The 19,867-nt window shown below is 42.6% G+C and overlaps 1 protein-coding gene across 1 annotated transcript in view; it reads right to left on the reverse strand.

The window, feature by feature from the left end:
- Positions 1-13,296, reverse strand: part of rasgef1ba (RasGEF domain family, member 1Ba) — a 141,501-nt gene extending 128,205 nt beyond the window's left edge. The window contains exon 1 of the mRNA XM_085963437.1: positions 13,047-13,296. The gene's annotated coding sequence lies outside the window, so the exon portion shown is untranslated. The remainder of the gene's footprint in view (positions 1-13,046) is intronic.
- Between the last annotated feature and the right edge of the window lie 6,571 nt (positions 13,297-19,867).

Here is a 19,867-nt window from a genome sequence, read left to right on the forward strand (position 1 = left end):
CAGCCGGGCAGCGTTCGGACCTAAGAAGAGGGAGGGAAGTGTCCCAGAGGGTCCGCTCCACGACGGGAACGGTTCTTCAATTAACGGAGCAAATATTGAAGCGCGATAGAAAAATAAAAATACCGCGGAGAGCGGCGTTGGCAGCAGCGATCGGGGAGGCGTGAAGACCATAGGGCGTCACCATTACAGGATAGTAAAATAAATATAATCGGCAGCAACAGCGTTGGCAGCAGCGGCAGCGGCGGGAAAGTGCGGGAGGCGCCATCTTAACTCAGCGGGGAAGAAGGAAAAGCGCGGGAGGCGCCATTTTGATCCATCGGGGACGAAGGCAAAGCGCCATCTTAGATTTTCAAGATGCCAAAGACTGGCGATATCACTGCCTTCGATAATGCAATAGAAGACTGGACCATGTTTGTGGAAAGAGTCGAGGTATATTGCGAGGCAAACGAAATAGCCAATGAGAAAAAGGCATCGGTATTGCTAAATTTAATGGGCGCAAGAACGTACGACCTATTGCGGGACCTGATTACTCCAGCCAAACCGAAGGCGAAGAGTTTTAACAAAATTGTTGCTATCCGACAGGAACACCTAAATCCTACACCGCTGCTGATAGCAGAAAGATTTAAATTCCACAGGAGAAATCAGCATAAAAATGAGAGCAATGCTGATTACCTTACGGAACTACGCAAGCTATCAAAGCACTGCCAGTTCAGAGCAGGACTGGCAGATACCTTACGGGACAAATTTGTCTGTGGACTCCTGAGTGAAGGAACCCAGAAGAGGTTACTCTCAGAGAAAGAGCTGACGCTAGATAAGGCTTTCAGCATGGCAGTATCGTACGAAGCAGCAGCAAGGGGAGCTGCAGAAAAACAGCAAAAGCCACAGGAATACGGCACCCACGAAATGACACGGGGACTTGCGAAATGTTATCGCTGCGGCAGAACAAACCATGACCAGAAGGACTGCTGGTCCAAGGACAAAATATGCAGGCAATGCGGAAAGATGGGACGCATTGTCGGTGAGAGTTCTAACTGAGTCTGCGTAGGAGGACTCAGGTTAGAAGTCAGACTGTTAGTGTTTGACAGCTTCAAACAGCTGTGAAACACTGATATTTCATCTGTCAAAAACTCTTGACAGATGAAATTTCAGTCTGTGACGTCACCTGTTGCCGGGTGGCCCTTAATTGGCCTGCTGAGCCTGCTGGGTGGGCTCAACAAGGCCAATCAAGGGAAAATTGCGTCGATTGGCCGGACATCAATAGAGGTGGGACTAAAACCCGAACGTTGTAGTCCCACCTCCTTCCCGACAGCTTAATGAAAATCCAGCCCCAAGAAATTCATGGTCCATGCTGCGATTACATAAGCTGAGCTAGAGAAGTGGTGTGCTCCATCATTTGCCACAGTTTCCTAATACTAGGGAAGAGTAAAAAAAATGAACCAGGGTCCCAGCTTTTGGTTGCTGTTCTAGCTGGAAGGGCACATGTGCAGATGTCAAATGAAGACAGAATTCCTCAGCCTGTTATGTTCACTGTCCTAACTTACAATTAAAGAGTGGCTACTGGCGAGAGTTATCAGAAGGTGTACCCTAACGTGAGTCACTGCCTTCAGACGAGAGGTACCAGAGGGTGTACCTCAACCTCCTATCTTCAATCTCCTAACTTCTCCCTTCATTCTTTTGATGATGACCTTAAATTTATGCCCTCTAGATACCAACCAGTGTAACTAGTATTTTTCCCCTACTTAATTTATCAAAACCCCTCGTAATTCTGAACACCTCTATCAGATCTCCTCTTCAGCTTCTCTGTTGTACTGAAAAGGACACAGTTTTGTAGTGTATGTACTTTGAAGAAGGAACTATATTCTGCAGCCCCTGTATACTGCAGTACCAGTAGTGACCACCCCTGTATATAAGCCTGTGTAGTAACTTTGTATAGTAGTTCCAGTTTAGTCTCCACTCAGTAAACACCTGTTATAACCAACTGCTGCAGTCCGTGTCTCAATTACACACGGACGTAACACTGGCGACGAACAGATCCGAACTTACCTACAGTTCTGCACCACCTCATGGGGATCCATCCCTGAAGCGAAGTTGTTAGAGGTCGAGGCCAGAAGGAAGAAAAGAAAAAAAAAACAGAAGAAACGGGCGTCGACCATGGGCAACCGCCTCTGATTCATCGAATTCGAAGATTTGCAGGAGAGGCTGTCGAGAGCAGGGCTTGGTTATCCTGTCTATGGTGTTCCAGCTAATCGGGCTGGTGGCAGGTAGTACACTGATCCTTCCTGGGCTGCGGCAGGCTAGAGCTCGATCGGGTGACTTTTCAACGGGGCCGAGCAGCGTTGTCGGGAAGAGGAGAGAGAGAGAGAGAGAGAGAGGGTGGAGCACACAGGGCGCGGCCGGTGCTACGAAGCTGGGCAGCGTACAGACCCGAGAAGAGGGAGGAAAGTGTCCCGTAGGGTTTGCTCTGACGACGGGAACAGTAATTAAAATAAAAGAAATTAGAAGCGCAGAAAGCCGCGAGGAGCTGCAGTTTGCCACGGGGGCCGCGGAGAGCGGCGTTAGCAGCAGCGCGGGGGGGAAGTGCGCGAAGACCATAGGGCGTCACCATCAAGGCATAAAAACAGCAGCAACAGCGCTAGCAGCAGCGGAGAAGACAGAAAGCGTCTGAGGCGCCATCTTAATCCAGCGGGGAAGAAGGCAAAGCGCGGGAGGCGCCATTTTGTTCAATCGGGGAAGAAGGCAAAGCACGGGAGGCGCCATCTTAGATCTCCAAGATGCCGAAGACTGGCAATATCACTGCCTTCGATAATGCAATAGAAGACTGGACCACGTATGTGGAAAGAGTCGAAGTATATTGCAAGGCAAATGAAGTAGCTGATGAGAAAAAGGCATCGGTACTACTAAAGTTAATGGGCGCAAGAACGTACAGCCTATTGCGGAACCTGATCACTCCAGCCAAACCGATGGCGAAGAGTTTTAACAAAATTGTTGATATCCTATAGGAACACCTAAATCCTACACCGCTGCTGATAGCAGAAAGATTTAAATTCCACAAGAGAAATCAGCATAAAGATGAGAGCAATGCTGATTACCTTACGGAACTACGCAAGCTATCAAAGCACTGCCAGTTCGGAGCAGGACTGGCAGATACCCTACGGGACAAATTTGTCTGTGGACTCCTGAGTGAAGGAACCCAGAAGAGGTTACTCTCAGAGAAAGAGCTGACGCTAGATAAGGCTTTCAGCGTGGCAGTATCGTACGAAGCAGCAGCAAGGGGAGCTGTGGAAATACAGCAAAAGCCACAGGAAGACGGCACCCATGAAATGACACGGGGATTTGAAAAATGTTATCGCTGCGGCAGAACAACCCATGACCAGAAGGGCTGCTGGTCCAAGGACAAAATATGCAGGCAATGCGGAAAGATGGGACACATTGCACGAGTTTGCAGGTCCAGGAAGAAGACTAACGACAACAAAAAGGCTACTAAGGAACAGTACAGGAAAGTACAAAAGATGACGGACAGTAGTTCCGAAGAACAGAAGAGCGATAGTGAATCTGGGAACAAGAGACTAAGCTGTCTCAAACTTCACAACGTAATCGCAAAAGAGGATCACCGAACCATTTGGGTCACCCTCACGATAGCAGGGTCCCAAGTCAAAATGGAATTGGATACAGGATCAGCCCTGACCGTCATGAATCGACGAGACTACGAGCAGCTATTCTCACACATACCCTTGAAAGACACGTCCATTGTCTTGAAGACGTATATGGGGCAGAAAGTATACCCCAGAGGGAAAATAAGGGTGCCTGTCGAATGCAACGGCAAGGATATACAGAAATTGTATCTGTACATACTGCAAGATGGTGGACCACCGTTATTGGGGCGTGAATGGATCAGAAAGATAAGTTTAGACTAGCACTCCATTCAGGCACTGACTGTGGCTGGTAAAAAGGATGACGACGTCACACCTGGATGAATGTCAAAAATCTTAGCTAACGCTAAAGAGGTATTTCAACAAGAACTGGGAACTCTTAAAGGCGTAACCGCCTTGATAAAAATAGAAGAGAATGCAATTCCCAAGTTTTTCAAAGCAAGACCGGTCCCGTATGCAATTCGCCCAGCCGTCGAGGCAGAGCTGGAGAATCTGGAGAATGCAGGCGTGTTATCTAAGGTAGACTGGAGTGAGTGGGCGACACCCATCGTTCCTGTCATAAAGAAAACGTTAAACAATAAGTCTGAGGAGCCAAGGAAGGTTCGCACCTGTGGGGACAGTCCAAAGATGTGCGGGTTAGGTTGATTGGCTATGATAAATTGACCCTTAGTGTTAGGGGGATTAAGTACGTGGGGTTACAGGGATAGGGTGGGATATGTGTTGGTGTAGGGGTTACGGGGATCGGGTGGGATATGTGTCGGTGCAGGCTCGATGGGCCGAAATGGCCTCTATCTGCACTGTGGGGTTTCTGTGATTCTGTGACTTCAAGGTGACGGTGAACCCAGTCCTTCACACAGTACAGTATCCTCTCCTGAGGATAGAAGATATTTTCACCTCACTATCTGGAGGGAAGCGTTTTACAAAAATTGACCTAGCACAAGCATATTTGCAGATGGAGGTTGAAGAATCCTCTAGGAAGTATCTCACGATAAACACTCACAAAGGTCTTTACCAGTATAATCGACTGGTATTCGGAGTAGCATTAGCTCCGGCGATATGGCAAAGAGCGATGGAACAAGTCCTGCAAGGGATTCCGGGGACTCAGTGTTACTTGGACGACATCCTAGTGACAGGTGAAGATGACAGTGAACACCTTGCCAACCTAGAGCAGGTGCTCACTAGACTATGTGAACATGGGCTACGAGCCAATCGCCCTAAGTGCGACTTTTTTAAGAAACAGATATCGTATTGTGGCCACGTGATTGATGAGGAGGGGTTGCATAAGAGCCCTGACAAAATTGAAGCAGTAGTTAATGCTCCAGCGCCTGAAAATGTGTCGCAACTGAGGTCATTCCTCGGATTGGTGAATTACTACCATAAGTTTTTGCCGAATTTGTCCACAATGCTGCATCCACTGAATGCCCTACTACGAACGGGAGTAGCATGGAAATGGAGCGATGAATGTAAGCGGGCCTTTCAGAAGAGTAAGGACCTAATCACTTCAAGAGAAGTATTGGTTCACTACAACCCATCACTACCGATAAGACTGGCGTATGATGCGTCTCCCTACGGTGTTGGGGCGGTACTGTCACATAAATTCCTTGATGGTTCAGAGAGGCTGATAGCTTTTGCGTCACGCTCGTTAACTTCAGCCGAGCGTAACTACGCCCAGATTGACAGAGAGGCCCTCAGCCTGGTGTGGGGGGTGAAGAAGTTCAATCACTACCTGCACGGTCAGAAATTTACTCTACTAACTGATCATCAACCTCTCGTCTCCATTTTCAACCCTCAGAAGGGCGTACTGATAATGACGGCACATATGAACCATATTCACCAGGAATGGGCTGCCTGAACAGATTTGCTCTGACAATGGACCACAGTTTGTGTCTGAAGAGTTCCGGAGGTTCTTAAAGAACAATGGTGTTAAGCATTACATATCCGCCCCATATCATCCAGCCACTAATGGATTGGCCGAGAGGTTTGTTCAAACATTCAAGAAGGCTATCAAGGCAATGTGTAATGAAGATATACCCCTACAACACAAGGTGGATAACTTCTTGTTTGCCTACCGGAATGCGACACATGCGGTTACCAACCACACTCCAGCCATGATGTTCTTCAATCGAAGACTACGATGCCGCTTGGATTTGGTTAAGCCAAACGTCAGAAGTGATGTGGAGAACAGGCAGTTTCAGAATATGAATGAAAGGCCAACTAGGAGTTTTAAGATAGGTCAACCAGTTTTGGCCCGGGACTACCGCATGGAGAAATGGCAGCCAGGAACGGTCTGTACACAGCAAGGACCTCTAATGTATACCGTGGACGTTGGAGAGAGCATTGTAAGACGCCATGCTGACCAGATTCTAGAGTCACTGGAAAACGTCAACTCCACACCACGATCTGATACACCTGGCGATGAAACCGAAGTACCAATTGCATCTACCGCAGAATCGGTGATATTGGAAGCAGACGAACCAAACAACGACATTGATCCCGACGCAACCTTGCCAGAAGAACCTGATATCCCAAAGAGGCGTTATCCAGACAGAATCAGGAAGCCTCCTCAAAGACTGAACTTATAATTGCTTAACTTCAACCAATGTATCTAGCAACCGTAATTGTAATTGTAATTAGTTATTATTTAGTTGTTAAATGAATGTTATGTACTGTTTATCTAAAAGGGGAGGAATTGTTGTGCATGTACCTTTAAAGGAATAACTGGTCTCAGACTGCAGTACCGGCAGTGACCACCCCTGTATAAAAGGCCCTAGCAGGCTTCTGTAGTTTCAGTTTCCAGGTTGTCTCCATTCAGTAAAGACTTGTTATAATCAACTCCTGCAGTCCGTGTCTCAATTATACACGGACATAATATGAGTCGTTATGGTCCTCCAGAGAGGAAAACACTCAAGTTAAGCAAGTTTTAGGATAATACAGTTCCACAAATCAACAGACAATTGTTTCTCATCTTTCAGATGAACTGGACTCCCAAAAGTATCGAGTTTCATATTTGAGGCATTTCCACACCATATGTGAAGCTTGGGCAACAGCAAATTCAATAGATCTGCACAAAAGTACGTCAAAACAATCCTCAGCTCCATGAAACAGTTCTTGTGCCTCTTCAGAGTAGAGAATCCTAAGTCACTTTTATATTAAGGGTCCTGAGATAGCAGTGCTCAAGTGAAGACCGTGGCTTTCATACATTTCTCTCCCTTATTTACCTTCGTTGCAGCTGCCACTTCTAATCAAGGTCCACCCGCCTGCAGGTAAATGGAAACTAAGCAGCAGTTTGTGAGACCCCTGTAATTGTAGGTATGCAAAGCTACCCAATTTATGTAAGGACCTGTCTTTATACCAGAGAGTATGGTCAATAGCAGGTGAACCACTATGCTGCTTTATTATCAAATATAAAAGTACCTCTAGATAGGATTGGATCTAAGAGTATGAAATCTATACTGTACTAACTTTGCCCCATAATGAAGTCTTCAATATAATGAGAATGTAGAGCTCTATTTTTTTTTAAAACAAGTCTATGAAAAATAGTAAAAATAGCAAAATAGTTTGTTCAGCTTTTGTTCAATTTGTATTCCAGCATCCTAAAGCAGGAGGCAAGTTTTATTTAATTAACAATGTCCAATCTATTTTGCAACAGTACATGACTACACAGAGCTAATTAACACTCCAGTTGGAAACCAAAGAAATCTATTAAAAAAATGAGCTCGCCCATCTGTAATCTGAAAGATGATCAATTGGGGTTTAATCATTCATGCCACCCTTACAGAAGGCATTAGTGGGTAGCAAAATGAAACAGAAAACACACAAATATAATTAGAAAGTGCAAATAAAACAGCTATCCAGGGCTGCCTTGAAGATGAAGCATGTGATGTTTTAAATTATTGGTATGAGGATGGGAGGGATCACAACAAATATTTTTTACTGCAAAGTTTCCTTCAGAAAATGTGGTTTCCCATCTGTGTTATTTTTAAGTATTACTCTCGTTAGTCTGTAAGTTGCTTGCCAGGACCTAGCAATTTGGGTGCAGCTAAGAGCATTTTATGTCTGTGTAGCCCAGTAAACCAACAGCTTGTTATTTGTTCTGTTCCCATGAATGCATTAAGCAAGAGCCTGTGACATATCTGTAGCCAAGAAGCTGTTACCTGGGATTATTTTTGTTCGGATTGATACTGATTGTAAACAATATTGAATGAAAAAAATCTCACACCAATTATGCACAGACTTGTAATCCTATTTTATTCATTTCTTAAACATCATTTAAGACTGAGCGTTATATCTAAAACTTGGACGAGTACCAGCATCAGTTACTCCACTGACTGAGGCAGAACCCTGCTTCCCAGTTCTGTCTCTGAAGGCAAGCAGCTTGTGACAAAACAATAGATCAGGTCACCAGCCAAAGTGACCATGGATCATCATAACCCCACAGCTGTGCATTAAAGTTGGCATCACTGTGCTATAAGGCAGCACCTCTCGTGGTCCATTATCATAAGGTAAGTGCGCTTATTCATTTACACAGCGAAACAAGAATGCGCCAAAAAGAGTAGAGCTACTGGTCTACCACCATCTTTAATTATCAACTTCTACATGTGCTGCACGCCTTGAATTAATGAGAAAAATCATGTTTTGTAACAATGTAGACACCTCCCTCTAGCCAAACTATTAGGTACATCAAGAACAACAGGCCAAATATGGCTAAACATTTGTTGAGATAAACAATGAATATCAAAAGTTAAAATCTTTCTGAGATCAATATAAATGTTTGTGAAACCCCTAGTGCATTCACTGAAAATGTTAATCATGCCTCTGTACCTTTCTGCATAAAAATTCTATCTACAGCTGGTGTGGCCAACTGTCATTCTCAGTTTAAATTAAGTTCTAAATTGGTAACTGTAATTGATTCTCACCAACATACAATTGCTATAATAATAAATAAAAAGGAGTTTTATTCTATACGGGCGCTTCTTTTAGCACTAGGGTGTGCCTTGTAGCAAAACAATGACTGGAGTGGTACCCTCTGATCAACAACGCCCCTCGACATACAAGTGCCATCCTGTTCATTATTGCCGAATGATATGTTAACAGAACTACAGCTGAGGTCTTATTTCACAATGCCAAATTACCTATTATATAATGAAACAGAAACCTATGCATTGCTTCAGGCACTATTACTTACTAACATTTTGTCAATGGCTACAATTCCAACCAAAGTCTTTCATGAGGAATACTGCAACATGTCGTCAGGTGTAAGCCTACAATTTCCCCATATAGTCAGTTCCTGACTTCAGCCATGCCAACAACAACTTGTATTTATATAGCACCTGTAACGCAGTAAAATGTCCCAAGGCGCCTCACACGAGTATTATAAAACAAAGCCACTGAGCCACATAAGGAGAAATTAGGGCAGATGACCAAAAGCTTGGTCAAAGAGGTAGGTTTTAAGGAACATCTTAAAAGAGGAAAGAGAGGTAGAGAGATTTAGGGAGGGAATTCTGGAGCTTAGGGCCTTGGCAGCTGAAGGCACGGCCACCAGCGGTTGAGCGATTAAAATCAGGGATGCTCAAGAGGCCAGAATTAGAGGAGGAGATTACAGAGATAGGGAGTGGCGAGGCCATGGAGGGATTTGAAAACAAGGATGAGAATTTTTAAATCGAGACGTTGCTTAACCAGGAGCCAATGTAGGTCAGCGAGCACAGGGGAGATGGGTGAATGAGACTTGGTGCGAGTTAGGACACGGGCAGCAGAGTTTTAGATGACCTCAAGTTTACGTAGGATAGAATGTGGGAGGTCAGCCAGGAGTTGTTGGAATAGTCAAGTCTAGAGGTAACAAAGGCATGGGTGAGGGTTTCAGCAGCATATGAGCTGAGACAGGGACAGAGTCAGGTGATGGCACTGGGGTCAGTTGCCAAGTGAAGGCCAGGTTTAGCTCCACAAGAACAAAAAGATAAGAAAAGCTATAGGGCCAACGGTATTGTTAATTAATTTTATTTTGATCGGGCTTTTTGATTTGCTCTGGGAAGCTAGGATAGCCCTGCCTCCAATAATACTTCCTTGCATTCTTTAGCAGGAGAATAAGAAAGGGTTCAGAAACACATACTGAATCCCAACTTAATTAAGGAAGTGTAGGACATGGGCTTTTGCCCTTCATTCCCAACAAAGTAGCTTCACTAGTCTTGGTCATTTTATTAAATCATCAAGCTTCTCATCAAGGAGAGAGGGAACACTGGAGTCATCCAATGAGTCATCCCGGTTATTCTAGCACACTTCTTGGCAGCCAATTACACAATGGCGTTAGCTAAAACTTGGCATAGGTCCAAGCATGCTCTGTCATCCAGGGAAAGGTGCATGCACAAGTAAATATTTAATAAATAGGTGGCAAATCAGTGAGAAAACAAAAATAGTATGTGAATCAATGGCAATAACTGTAAAAATAAGTAGCTCTCAACATCATCTGCAATGGATCTCTCAGTATTAACCTGTATTCTCTGTGCAAACCAAAGAGATCTGGATAGATAGGGAAGGTATGTTGACGAAGGGCAAATAGCATTTAATGCATACAAAGCTAGTTAATGAGACTAGGGTGTGGATGTAAACAGTGGGAATATAAACTAAATTGTTTTAAGCTACAGGGCCCAAGGAATTGGATGTTGGGGAGGTACTGTAAGATAATTAATTGAAATCAACAGTACAGTGTGCAGCATCAGTGAGGAAAGCTAACTGGATTTTGGCATGTAAGCCAAAAGGATATAAGGCAAATCCCAGAGGTGACAATGAGTCTGTACAAATCACTGGTATGGTCACAGCTGGAATACGGTGTACAACACTGTACTACACCAAGGATATTCATACATTGCAGGCAATACAGAAAAGTGCAACCCCTCTGATAAGTAGCCTAAAGCATCTGAGCTATGAGGAGAGGTTGAAGAGCCTGGGATTGTTTACTATGGAGAAAAGAAAGCTCAGGGGAGATATTATTCAAATAGTCAAAGCACTTACCGGAACAGATAAATTGAACCCTGAAAATATATTCAGGAATGTCACAAACTCTAGAACCAGGGCTCACAGGCTGAAACTTAGCAGAGGAAAGATGCACAGACAGTTTAGATTTAACTACCTTACACAAATGATGGTGAACATGCTGAATGGACTGCCCAGGGAGGCAGTAAAGACCAATGGTATGGAAAAAATTAAGGGAGAATTGGATAGATACTTGAGGTATTTATTTTTGGACCAGCCAGATGGACTGCAGAGTCTTTTCCAGTGCTGTACTTTCCTATGTGATCGATTAGTTTTACCTGTCTCTGTGACGGATGAGGTTTCCTTAGAATAAAACAAGGTTTTTTTTTTCACCCTGTGGCCTGCTGCCAGAAACCTGCATGCAGAATGGATCAGAAAACATTACGTGTTCCACTAGCCTTGAGATCTGCTATCAGCATCTTTTTTAATTCCTCTTAATATGCATTCACTGATGCCACTTACTATAGCATATACATCAAAAATTATTTGATTCATGGTCTCGGAGACTATTAGCAACAACCACAACTTGCATTTGATAGTGCCTTTAACGTAGGAAAACATCCCAAGGTACTTCACATTATTAAATCATGGAGATGTTTACATTATCACAAATATAAAGGGCGGTCATATTAATTTAAAAATATATAAGAGAGAGTTAAAGGAAGGAACATCATGGAAAGATACAGAGGACTTACAACTTCTTACAATTTATAACATATATCTGAAGATCTCAATTATGTTATTGCATTTCACTCTTTTCCAGTTGTCTATTACACAATGCTTGAATATAATTGAACTCAATGATATTGGTAAAGTTGCATGGGAGTACCACAAACTACAGACACAAAACTTGAGCTGCCTATACAATTAGTAGAACCCTGGAGAATGTTGCAGCCATGGCATGCTTCCACCCTTCTTTAATTATATGTCAAAAATATACAGGCTTTAACATTCACTCGGAACGTTAGGTATTCAAGTTTACCGTTCAAATTAAGTTTTTATTACCAATAAGAAATGTTGCTGTTCCAGTTCATATCTTGTGTAAATTTCCACTATGCGTGGTTTACACTTGCATCTCCTGAGTTATGTCACACATATTTTTAATGACGAGAAGGGTGGTTATTATTGACAAACTAATGCACAAGGCGTAATATACCTGTTGTTTGTAATACACCAGAGTAGTGTAAATTGCTACCACAGTGCTTTACTCATGTTTATTAACTCTTAAAATACTGCTCTCGGCATTTGTTGTACTGTATTTTGTTCATTCAACAGACGAAAGGAATACTTGCATTTACTTAGCATCTGATCACATTTCTCGGACACATTCCAAAATGTTTCACATACAATGAATTACTTTGAAAGTGCAGTTGCTGTTGTTATGCAGCCAAATGTGGCAACTATTTTACACACAGCACTATCCTAGAAAGAAATGAGATGAATGAGCAGTTAATCTGTTTTTGGGTGGTGGTTAAGTAAAAAATGTTGGCCAGTATACCAAGAAAACTTCCTGCTCTTCTTCAAATAGTGCAGTAGGTTCTTTAATGTCCACTGAACAGGCAAGGTTTCAGTTTAACGCCTGATCCAAAGGACAGCACCTCTGACAATGCAACCCTCCCTTAGTGCTGCATTGGAGTGCTAGCCTAGATTAAATCCTGGTTTGAACCCACAGCCTTCTGAGTTAGAGGCAAAAGTGCTACCAACTGAACCAAGCTGATGCAAAAGAATAGAGAAATAAATATGTTATGCAGAAAATCATAAACCACACTTGCTTTATGTACTACAGTGTTTACAATCCATAGTTAATCAAGACCCGGCATCTGTTGTGTTTTTGAATTAATTTTGATTATTTTCTGTTACAAGGATATTTATTTTAAGCACCTGCTGTTCAGAGGTTTTTTTTCCCCACTATTTGTTCTGAACTCATTCTGCTGCCATTTAAACAAACACACATCTTGAAGTTGTAAAACATATTATGTCACTCCAAAACAAAACAGTAAATATTACACATCGGGGCGGGGGGGGGGTTGGGGGGGGGTGCGAACAAAACACATGTTGACTCTTTTTTGGTGTGCGCATTAGAAGAAACAACTGTTGCTGGGCAATCTGTCTGGAGAATGCCCTTGTGTCTGATCTGCCATAATACAACCATCGGACAAGAAGCTCTCAATCAATCTTATGTGCATCCTGCCCTGTGTTGCTTAGCTTTCCTTTCTGTACACCTACACTGCACAAAGCAAAGCAATCATTTTAATTATTTACCAGATCCACCCATCAGCCTTAATACACACACATAAAACAGAAAAATCAGGTTAACGGAGATTACTTGCAACGTATTTCAGTGAATCTTAGAAAGAAAAGGAAACGTACCTTCAGGAAATGTATAGCTATAACCAACGAAGAATGTCACAGAAATTGAATTTCAAATCTCCAAGTAAAGGGGGCAGGGAACCAATGTTTAATTTCATGCAGGCACAGCCCGTTCCACGACAGGCATTGATTTTCTCCTGGCTTCTAGTAATTCAGACCACCAGTTTACAGCAGAGCTTTCACTTTCTGCTTCGCAAATAGCCACAACCAGTCTTCACTGAGCACAGCAGACTGCGACTCCTGTTGTTTTTGCTCAATGCACATGTGCCTGCTCCAGGCTTCCACCCACTTGAATGACACGCAAACGATCAAATGAAGTGAGTGGCCCTTTAGTAAGCAGAAGCCAGCCTCCTAAAGGATGTAAGCATTTATGCAAAGTAGGAGCACAACAGCTCCTGCATTCAATGGCTCCTGGAGGTTATAATATTTATACAGCTGTAATCATTTTGAGTGCTGCTGTAGCTTGTCTGTACAATAAAAAAACTTTTTTAAAAAGTCCAAAGAATATTGAGAATTAAGCACTGTTCAGTGACTCTGTATTTTTCTTACTTTGCACGAATGAGATTTATATATGTATATATATATGGGAAACAATTTTTTGCAAAAATCAACAGGAACAACTTAGGATTTATATAGCTCCTTTAATGTAGAAAACACTTGAAGAAAGTTTAGAGGAAGGACAAAAATATCAATAAAATAGATAAAGGAGTGGACACCTAGTAAAAGGAGCATTAAGAGAGGTGACCTAATACTTGGTCAAAAAGATCGGATTTGACAAGGTTTTTAAAGATGACGGGTGTAGGGAGGGAGTTTCAGAGAGTAGAGCTGAGGCAGCCAAAGGCTTTGCCACCAATAATGGGGTGAAGCTAAGGGGATGCTCAAAAGTCAGATGATCAAAGAGTGTGGGATGAGATATGAGGCTGGAGGAGTTTGCAGAGATAAGGTGGGATGAGGCCATGGAGGGATTGGAAGATAAGGGGGAGAATTTTAAACTCAATGCATTAGTGGTTAGCGAGCCAGTGTAGTTCAGTGGGGACAGGGGTAATGGGTGGGACTTAGTGCAGGACAGCAGTAATGGGTGGGACTTAGTGCAGGACAGCAGTAATGGGTGGGACTTAGTGCAGGACAGCATTAAGGCAGATGAGTTTTGAGCAAATTGCAATTTATAGGAGCAGGAGGATGGGATGCCAGCAAGAAAGATCAGGCCTAATTTTCATGAAGGGATAAATTTGCGTCTTCATTTCATTTCAGGCCAGGCGAGCAATATTGATTGCTATGTGTATTGTAACCTATAGACACTACACGGTAATTATTAATTACTACATCTAATGTAACCTATAGCTATTAAACATTCAAATGATTAATTACTATGTGTGATGTCTGTAGATGCCTTCATACCATAGGAGTGCAACCGCACTGGACTCCCTCCATGGATTGCCCTCCATAGCGCAAAGAAGCCCAGGTTCAAGGAAGCAGTGGCATCGTACACCCACCAAAACATGGATACAAAAGCTGAGAACCAGAGCACCTATAGAGGTTGATTCCCCAAAGCAGGAGAGACGCACATGAACATTGCTGTACTGAAACTGGATTAAATATAAGTCCAAACACAAAGGCTCATAACTTGCGGTCAGCGGAGAAGCAAAGGCGTTCGCCACTGGCCCCGAAGTAAGCTTCCCACAAAGATCCTGCGATCTCTGTGGCGAGACGTTTGGCTTTTCCGATGTGCAGTTGAAATCAGTGAAAGTTAATGGGGAATCCCTAATGCCAGCTGCTGTGACGTCAACAAGCTGTCTAAGCAGCCAATCACAATGTAGAATTTTCACAGACCGGGAACCAGGAAGTGAAGAAGCTCCTTTTATTCCAATGTTTTAAAAATGTTATAGAGAGCAAAACAAAGATTGGGGCTCTCACATGGAGAAAAAGTAAGCCTGAAGTAAATATGAACAAACTTTAATTTTTATTTTTAAGTTTCTTTAAAATTGTAATGTTTATTAAAATGGATAAATCTGACACTCCACAAAATTAAAATTAGTTTTTCAGAGCCAGAAACTTTGTTTACCAGTCAATATGCTGTTAAACCCCTAGTTACACCTAATCCAAAAGGGCCTAACTTTTAATGGGGCATTTAACAGCAATATTACCGCAGAAAAGCCAACATTTTCATCAGTTTCGCTGATTTCCCCAATTACACCGATTGCCAGCTGTGGGTGGGGGGAGGGGCAGAGCACAGCCAGAGTCAGAGCAGTGAATGACTGACTGCAACTTCAGGATTTCCATATTAGGATGTGCATGCACTAAATCCTGAAGTTGTGGTCAGTTTCAAAGGGGTAATAACAGCGAACACTGTTTGCTGTTATTACCCACTGCAAATTCCGGGCCAATAACACTTTATGATTGTGAGCTCAGAGGAGAAAATCTCCACAGCTTCTCCCCCTCCAGCATTGGCCCTGCTTTTGCTGATGTCATATGCCCTCTCAAATGCCACATGTAGCAATGCTACATTCCTTTTGAGTAATGCTCAGCCAGTCTGCCCAACATGAATTTGAAATAAAGCAACAACAGTACTTTTTCAAGCAAATTACATAAACCGCAATTTAAGCAATAATATTTCTGTGCGACTACAAAGTTTTTGTGCTGGGGTTGCTGTTCCCCCTTTTTGTTAGGCAATCTGCGTGACGTGCGTACAAATCCCACCTGACAGACCGTGAAAATCACCCTGTGAAAGGCAGTAATTTAGCTATTGACAGACTCCCATTTACTCTGACATCTGCCAGTTCTCTTCAACACTTGAATAAGCATTAAGACATTAAGCTGCACGTACACATGCTCACTTGAAAGTTAGGCAGTGACTTTTCTTGACAAACCTTCAAAGTTCAATCCATAAACCATGTTTTACTAGTATCAGTGCCTATCGCATCTATTCTTTTTCTAATGTGTGTCTTTCTGAAGTCTACAGGAATTATTTTATTGTTTGTAACAAAACTCAAAACTTTTTCAGGCCATTTAAAATTCCCCTTTCAAATAAACAGCTGGGAACTCAGGGTTTCAGCACGGTTGGAACAAAAGAAATGCTAATATGGGATTTTAAAGCACTGTTCTCTCACAAAGAAACTGCATCGGATTTTGGACCTTTCCTGTAGGATTCTATTCGAGACATAAGGGACCAGCCGATCATTAACCCGGCAGGAGGGAGTTGGCGTTTTGATGGGGCGAGTAGAAAAAGGGCAGAAGAGTTTTAAGGAAAGCTGGGGTGAAGAAAAGTTTAAGTGGGTGATTTTTTTGCTTAGTGAAAGTTTCAAAATTCCCTCTAGGTTAATAATGACCGTTGTCTATTAAAGATCTTAAAGGAGGAAATGCCTTGTAAAAGGCTTTCAAATGTGTTTTTGGACATTTCATTCAAGATATAGCATTAAACAAAGATTGACTATAGGGCTTTCAGACAAGATATAGTACCTCAATATAATACCCTGGGAGCCCTGATCTCAATTTACTGAGTATTAAAAGAAAGCATTAGATCCAGCTTAGCTTCAAGAAAATTTACGATTGTAGAACATAGATATTACTTTAAGTCTCTCTTATGTTTTAGCAGTTCAATTGCATGCATCGCATTACCCATTACTTCCCCCACCACCACAACCTAGTGAGGTCCAGAGTTCTGTGTGAAAGAAACTCTTCCTCATATTTCAGGTGCTGAAGTCGAAGGTTGACCTTGTACAATGCTGACCTTCTCAGCATGGGTTTGATGCCTAGCACTTCAGAAGGAGTCAACTCATAACTGATTTATGTCAGCATTTTAGTACATCAGAGCAAGCTTTGCTAGGTAACTTGAAGCCTCCATGAAAGTCCGAAGGCAAAACATTCAAAGAGATTTCAAAGCTTGCAGGGAAATCAGATGTCAGTTAACTCCAGACTTCACTCATCTCTTCTGCTTTTATGGTGTTGAAAAACAGACTTGTCCTCAAAATTATACATGTGCCAGTAAGTATATAGGGAGTGAGATTCTCCAAAGGATTTCCTGCTTGTCCTCCATAACTTGGGCAGAAGACCCGCAGAATCCCTATTAAAAACAATTATGGTGGACGCATGGGAGAACCCCCTCACTAAAATAAGAAAGGAAGAAATAAGCACAAACAAATAAATAGACAAGCTTGTATTTAAAATGTAGTCACTATAGTTTTGTAGGCAACAGCAGCAGTTAATTTGCACGCAGCAAGGTAGAACAAACAGCAAATGAGATAAATGACCAGTTAATCTGTTTTTTGGTGGCATTGATTGAGGGAGGAATGTTGGTCAGGACACCAGAGAACTCCCTGCTCTTCTGCAAATAGTGCCATGAGATTTCTTGCATACACCTAAACAGATAGACAGAGCCTCACTTTAACATCTCATTGAAAAGACTGAGCTTCTGGTAATGCAGCACTCCCTCAGTACTGCAATGTCAGCCTGGATTATGTTTCAAGTCCAGCAGCACAGCTTGAACCCATGACCTTCTGGCTCCTCATGTTATGGATATTGTACTTGAATTATTTTTGAAAAATGGAACTCCGCTATCCTCCATGAATTTGCAAGTACATTCTATGTAAGTTCATAATGAAATGGTGGTTCATTGTTCATATGTGTCAACCATCATCATTTGACAATGACACTGAATGCTCTGATGGTTCCGTCTGTGTGTCAGCATTTAATGGCAAACCTTACCAGAGACCAGTCCACTCTCTCTGCACCGTCAATCCTACTGGAGTCCTGTTGCTAATTGAAGTGATCTTGACTGCTGTACGCTGTAGATGGGAATTCTTGTGAGAACAGGAAATGGCACCCACAATGTGCAGCAGCCAGAAACACTTATATTGGCAACAACAATCAGATAGGAGCGATGCTGAGAATCATAGAATCATAGAATGGTTACAGCACAGAAAGAGGCCATTTGGCCCGTTGAGCCCGTGCCGGCTCTCTGCAAGAGCACTTCAGCTAGACCCACTCCCCCGCCCTTTCCCCGTAGCCCTGCAATTTGTTTTCCTTCAGGTACTTATCCAATTCCCTTTTGAAAGCCATGATTGAATCTGCCTCCACCACCCTCTCAGGCAGTGCATTCCAGATCCTAACCACTCACTGTGTAAAAAAGTTTTTCCTTATGTCACCTTTGATTCTTCTGCAAATCACCTTAAATCTGTGTCCTCTGGTTCTCTACCTTTCCGCCAATGGGAATAGTTTCTCTCTACCTACTCTGTCTAGACCCCTCATGATTTTGAACACATCTATCAAATCTCCTCTGAACCTTCTCTGCTCTAAGGAAAACAACCCCAGCTTTTCCAGTCTATCCATGTAACTGAAGTCGCTCATCCCTGGAACCATTCCCATAAATCTTTTCTGCACCCTCTCTAAGACCTTCACGTCCTTTCTGAAGTGCGGTGCTCAGAATTGGACACAATACTCAAGTTGAGGCCGGACCAGTATTTTATAAAAGGTTCATCATAACTTCCTATGCCTCTATTTATGAAGCCCAGGATCCCATATGCTTTTTTAACCGCTTTCTCAACCTGTCCTGCCACCTTCAATGATTTCTGCACAAACACCCCCAGGTCTCTCTGTTCTTGCACTCCCTTTAGAATTGTGGAGAGGGAAAGGGAAAAATGAATGGCAATGAATTGAGGCATAGGATTGTAGTGAAGGTGAGGGGGAAGGGAGAAATTAAGGGGACAAGAAGGGGATGGAAATAAATGGAACAGAAGAGGAAAAAGTGAAAATGAAGGGAAGAGTAGCTAATACTAGGAATGGCGCTTTGGCATGAGGAGAAATAAGAATGCCGGCATTCACTCGCAGGGAGTAGCAAGGAAGTGTGCCAGCTGGAACTGAAGGACTAGTAGAAAAAGAATGTCACATTGGAAAATGGGATAGTTCTTAGAGCAGAGAAGGTTAAGGGGAGATTCAATGGAGGTGTTCAAAATTATGAAGGGTTTTGATAGAGCAAATCAGGAGAAACTGTTTCCACTGGCAGGAGGGTCAGTAACCAGAGGACACAGATTTAAGGTAATTGGCAAAAGAACCAGAAAGGAGATGAGGAGATTTTTTTATGCGGTAAGTTGCTATGATCTGGAATGCACTGCTTGAAAGGGTGGTGGAAGCAGTTTCAATAGTAACTTTCAAAAGGGAATTGGATATATACTTGAAAAGGAAACATTTGCAGGGCTATAGGGAAAGAGCAGGGGAGTGGAACTAAATGGCTAGCTTTCAAAGAGCCGGCACAGGCACGATGGGCCGAATGGCCTCCTTCTGTGCTGCACAGAATGATTCTATAACTTGGTTTGGAAGGGGAGAAGAAAGAAAGTTTGAATTGAAGAGGGAAAGGGAGACGCATGCTAGGATAAACAGGGAGGATTGGAGGAACAGAAAATGTCTCTGTAAAAGGGTGGGGAGTACAATTGTCTCTTTGAATTGGTCTGGAGAAGATAGCCTCCAGATAGCCTTTGTGAACTGGATGTGGGATAGTGATGTTGAGGTAAATTTTGGGAAGTGATGATATAGTTGGTTTGTTGAAAATCCAAATGTCACTTTTGTTTCTCTCTTTTGTTAGATTAAAACTCTATCAATTGCGGTAGGCCTCCCCTCAACCCTCCCAGAAGTACCACCAATTTTATGTCTTCAACATTTATATTTTTTGTATTTTTTTCATCCATTGTAAGTGATGAAATTTTGGTATACCTACAGCAAAACACATGTAAAATATTTGCTTTAACTGTCAAAGTCTTATAATCTTGAGTTGTCAGTGTTTTGGGGTCTGTGTCAGCTTTTATGAATCTGTTATTTAGCTTTTGTTAATT

This window comes from Somniosus microcephalus, chromosome 2 (genome assembly GCF_052327205.1).
Source record: "Somniosus microcephalus isolate GS21.2 chromosome 2, FLI_Smic_1.0, whole genome shotgun sequence".
NCBI lineage: Eukaryota > Metazoa > Chordata > Chondrichthyes > Squaliformes > Somniosidae > Somniosus > Somniosus microcephalus.